This window comes from Panthera leo, chromosome F2, assembly GCF_018350215.1.
Source record: "Panthera leo isolate Ple1 chromosome F2, P.leo_Ple1_pat1.1, whole genome shotgun sequence".
Lineage (NCBI taxonomy): Eukaryota > Metazoa > Chordata > Mammalia > Carnivora > Felidae > Panthera > Panthera leo.
Window position 1 is genome coordinate 51086670 of NC_056695.1, and position 5682 is coordinate 51092351.

General features: G+C 39.3%; 1 long non-coding RNA gene across 1 annotated transcript; it reads left to right on the forward strand.

Moving 5' to 3' along the window:
* Positions 1 to 2666: 2666 nt before the first annotated feature.
* On the forward strand, positions 2667 to 3520 carry LOC122211095. Its single transcript, XR_006198489.1, has 3 exons — positions 2667 to 2760; positions 3005 to 3046; positions 3322 to 3520. It is a non-coding gene; the product is annotated as an uncharacterized LOC122211095 (long non-coding RNA).
* The last annotated feature ends 2162 nt before the right edge of the window (positions 3521 to 5682 follow it).

Sequence of the window (5682 nt, forward strand, 5' to 3'; positions counted from 1 at the left end):
GATATGACACAAAGAGCATGGTCCATAAAAGAAAAAGAATTATAAATTAGAGTTTATCAATATAAAAAATGTTTGTTCTACGAAATTCACTTCTGAGAGAATGGAAAGACAAAGACAAGTTGCAGACTGGAAGAGTATTTGTGAATTGTATTTCTAACTGAGGTTTATTTAAAAATATTGAAGTCTCCTAAAGCTCAGTAAGAAGAAAACAATCCAATTTTAAAATGGTCAAAAGAACTGAGTACACACTTCATCAAAGGACAAAACCAGAAAGCAAATAGGTGTATGAGAAGGTACTCAACACCATTAGTTGTTAGAAAAATACAAGTTAAAACCACAAAAAGATACCACTGCCTTTTAATTTTATTTTTTAGTGTTTATTTATTTTTGAGAGAGAGAGAGAGAGAGAGAGACAGTGGGAGAGGGGAGGGGCAGAGAAACAGGGAGACACAATCGAAGCAGGCTCCAGGCTCTGAGCTGTCAGCACAGAGCCTGATGTGGGGCTCGAACTCATGAATTCTGACACTTAAGCAACTGAACCACCCAGGTGCCCCTCTACTGTACATCTTTAGAATGGCTAAAACATTAACTACCAAATGCTGGCAAGGTGCAGAGTGACGAGAAGTTACCACATTGCTAGTAGGAGTTCAAAATGGTATAGATATTGTGGCATACACTGTAACAGGTTTTTTAATTTTAATTTTAATTTTGCTATGAGTTTAAACATACACTTATGAAATGACCCAATCACTCTCCTTCTGGATATTCACAAATGTGTAGTGAAAATCTTACACAAAAGTCTGTATGTGAGCGTTGATAGAGGGTTATTCACACTTGCCCAAATTTAGAAACAACCGGATGTTATTCAATTGGTGAATGTATAAACAAATTGGCACATCCATAAAAAACAAACATGTATAAGTTTTAATTGCATTTTGATAAGCATAAGTAACCAGAACCAAAGGGCTACATGTTATATGATATGATTTATATGCCATTCCAGAAAAGGTAGAACAGTTGGAAAGAAAAACAAACCAATGGTTAACAGGGATAACAAGGGATTGTCTGACTATAAAGGGGAACAGGAGGAAATTTTTAGGATAATAGAATTGTTTTATATCATAACTTTATGGGAAATACACAAGTCTGCATATGTCACATCCCATAGGCTGTCCACCAGCAAATTTTACTGCATATAAATTTTTAAAAATCAACAATGTGTGGGAAACTCACAGAACCTATAATGAATGAACCTAATCATATTCTGCATGAATAACATTACCACATAAAATGGAAATAGTATTTTGACTGGCTAATGTAAGGCAAAAGACAAAAAAAACACACACACAAATATTTTATTCTGATTAGGACATTTGTCTCTCACAGGTCTGTAGCTTACCAATTCTGAAGCTATTTTTATATTTTTATACCAGATTTGAAAAATAAACAAATGTATTACAGATAATGAAAGCCAGGTTTTTCAAGGTTAGATAAAGAAATCATAAATAGTACAGGGGTAGGGGTGGGAAAGCTAGAATAAGCCAAGAGGCATTTGATTGGAATCATAAGTATCAATATGGACTCATGTTTTTGTTATGTATGTGTGTGCAGGTTTTCATATGGATAAAGAAATACAGATGTCTATAGGCATGTCTTTGCGTGTATATATATATATATATATATACACACACACATATATATATGCAACCATTATATACACACATACATGTATATCTATATATATATATATATATATATATATATGTAGATATGTGTGTGTGTCTGTGTGCATATCTATGTCCAATGGGGGGGGGGGTGAAGGAACCAAGGAACCAAACTAGGTTTAGACATGAAAATTCAATGAAATATATAATCCTAGCTTGGATCCTTGTACAAGAAAATCCTCCTTGGAGAAGTGGTTGGTTCCTGGCTTCCAGCAGGGAAAACACAAGATCAGCCTGGATTATCTTTTGGTGCCAAAAATAAATGCTCCAAAAAGGATGGGGACATGTCAAAAGGGCATAGGAATCAACACGAAAGAGCTTTCAACAGCCAAAGCTGAGATTTTTGAGCAGTAAAATAATAATAATGTATTATAACCCATAGAATTAAGTAAATATCCATGAGTTCATACTGATAAATCTAAATAATTGAATAAATAAATAAATGCGAGGGAAAGAATAGCTCTTCCTTTCAAAATAATTTCAACTGATAAATGTAGAAGAATGAGGGAAATAGAAAATTATCATTAGTACACCACAGCAACAATTACTTGCTAAAATTAATAGGCAAAAGTTTGAGGAGAAACTGCTTATTTTCATTGCCTGAAAGAGTCTCCCCCAAGATCTTTATTAGTTACAAAGGGGAAAACAGTAATGTTATAGGGGGGAAACTGCTGACATCACCTGAGCCAAGGTAGCACTGTTAGCAATAGATACATGCAATGTATCTTATTAGTATCATGTATCCCTTGATGTTCTGCACTGAGAAGGATACATCAGTTCTGTGGTATTCTTGCTAAAATACATGACCTTCATCCAGTCATGAGAGGACACATCAAGAAAATCAAACAGAGATAATCTACAAAGTAACTGACCAGGACTCTTTCAAGGTCATAAAAGACAAGGAGTCACAGAACACTTACAGATTGGAGGAGACGAGGGACACAGAAAAACTAAATGCGCTACGGACTAGATCCTGGAGCATTAAAAGGATATCCGTGGAAGAGCTGATGAAATCCAAGTCCGTTCCGTAGTTCAGGTAATACTATTCTACCAATATAAATTTCTTTGTATAATTGTACTACGGTTATCAAAAATGCTAACCTGAGGGGAAACCGGGTGAAAATTATATGGGAACTCTGTGCTAGTTTTGCAACTTTTCTGTAAGTCTAAAATTCTTTCAAAATTAAAAAAAAAAATGTCTAGTCTGATCTAATATTAAACTTCAATCTTTCATGTGATTTAACACTTCTCACCCCCTCACCCCCCTTATCACTATGCAGCCTTTGACATCTTCAGAGTGGGAGCTGGGAGAGGGACAAGAGGTAAGAATCAGCGAAGCACTAATCTGACAGGTATGTAGCTCTATGGCTTTAATACTACCTGGGTATAGCAAATGACATCCAAATACTACTTCCTGTTTCTCATCCATTCCTCACCTGCTTTTGTGCCAATTCCTCCTTGCTGGGGAGCTCGAACTCATTTTCTGGCATGGCTAGATGCAAACTCCAGATAATCAGTGATGGCTGCTCCCCTCAGTGGCTACATCTGACAGTTCATCTCTAGTTTCTTTGAGCTAATGTGGATTTGCTCCTGGCAGGAAACCATTCCCCATGGAGGACTCCTTCCCAAGATGGCTCTTGGCCAGCTCTCTTCCGTTTTCTCGGAGGCATTCACATTGCTGCTCATTCCAAGGTGTAAGAGCAGAAGGACCCCAGAAAGGATTTTGCCTGCTGGACCAGGCCTACATGTTCCAGTGTCCTTCTCTTCTCACCGTGCAACAACATAATACGTTTAAAAGCTGGTAAGAGGTAGTGAGTGGAAATTAATTTTAACATACTTATGGAAAAAAAATGATATTGATCAGCTTGTAGTGTATTGTGCTATTTTGATACACTTGTATCAACAATGAGACTGTATATAGACAGACTTTTATTAAAAAGTTTTGATGTTCTTGCTTTGGGGGATGCAGGAAAGAGGGACTTTTCTAAAAATGCAAATATTTGTTTGATGTTTCCAATATAACTGGAAAAAGTGCCACATTTTAGTTTTCTGAACATTGGCTTTTCTAAGAAAGATGGCTGCCCGAACCAATAAAGGATAAATCCCCATGTGACTGAGCTCAGTTGGTGTATTAGTACGAGGGCAAGCAAGACAGAGTGAGAAGAAAGCATTGTACGAGGCTGCGGCGTGGCCAGAGGAGGTGAACTCCTGTGCACATTTGCTTGATCAGAAGACGCTCAGAGTCGGTTCATCTCCTCGCCATCCCTCAATGCATCCCTCAGGCACAGCCCAGTAGTAGCAAGCGTAGTAGGAGCATGATGGCTCCTATCACCTCCTGTCACATCCAGTGAGGCGTCCTGGGCTCTGAGTGTCTCCGGTCTGATAAACAGACTGGACCATGAAGCAAATGAGAGATAAGTGACACTGGTTTTGTGTTTGTTCACGAAACCTGCACTAAATGAGCTACTGCCTCTTGCCTCTGGGCTTTGGGCGCTTCATTCAAGGTGGATGGGATAATAAGAGAGTAAGTTGTTTCCACATTAGGGTCAATTAATCCTTTTCCATGGATTTGGGAAATACTCAGTTTAGTCCATTGTCACAAAGCGAACATACCCATTGAATCAGCAAACAGATCAAGAAACAGAATATCAGCATTCTGTGTGCTTCCCAAAAGCCCCTGGGCATGGACTTCCTTCCAGTTACTATCCCACCGCTCTAGTTTTGCTTGTTTAAGAATTTTGTGTAGAAAGTATGCCCTCTTCTGAATCTGATTTATTTCACTCAGCACAATGTTAACTAATGGTTTCTCTTACATAAATTTTAAGATTACTTACCTATGTCACATGCATACAGGAAAACGTGCAAACTGCACATATAAACTTAAAGGAAAATTATAAAATTAAAAACTCATGTTCTCCCACAGGTTGCCAAAGTCTATTTTTACCAGGATCTTAGAGCTGCCCTGTGAGTTCTTCTTTCAATGCAACCTTCCCTCTCCAAACCGAGTAGCATCAGCAAACCTAGCTGTGTGAGGCAAGGGCAATGTTGGCATCATAATGAAGATTCCCGGGAGAAGATATACTGAGCAGAGTGTCCCTCTCTTGCTTCGTCTCACTGGAGGTTTATAAGAGTCCCTTCTGGGGAAATTGGTGGACAGGATGAAGTGAGTTCTGGGACACCCAGGGCTCCCGACAGTCAGGGCCTGTGGCAGGGCTGTGAATGCGCAGGGAAGGTGCTGACAGGAATGTACCCACATTGTGAGCAGCTCAGTGTTGTCTGCTTCTCCTTTGCCATATCCCGTCTCTCGTGTCCGAGAATAGGACAGAACAGGATACATCTGCAGATGCAGATGAGTGTCTTCAGCTGATCGGGCAGCGAAGAACAGACAATCAGGTGGATACTTCTCCAGTGCATGGTTGAGACATGCCAAGTTCAGGTCTTATTCTAGGCTGGCCAACCCCTGCAGATTCTGTTTTCCAGTTAAATATATCGGAAATGGCAATGATGATCTTGTGAGAACAGCCCTGAGCATGTTGAGTCGCACTGCCCTTCTCTCCCTGCCCTCAATCTTCTCCTGCTAATGGCCTTCTGGATCAATCTAGAGGTTTCTTAAGAAAAGAGTAAGAAAGAAAGAAAGAAAGGAAATGTCCCTTCCTCAAATAAAACTTGGGTGAAGCCCAGTGTAAAAGGCTCTGGCCCTCAAGGGGACAGCAGCACATTAAAGCCACAAGAGACACCGGAACGGTCCATGGGAGTAGTGGTGCCCAAAACCAATCTCCCCTTTTTGCTATTGACCGCTTTTTTCCTCTGGAACTGAACAAATAAAGGCAATGTAAACCTGATTGCTTTATTTTCCCTCTTCAATAATAACGAATTCCTATTTTCTCAATAGGATAGCATTGTAGGATATTATAGAGAAGGAGTGGTTGGAGGAAATTTCAGACAGAGTTGGAAAATA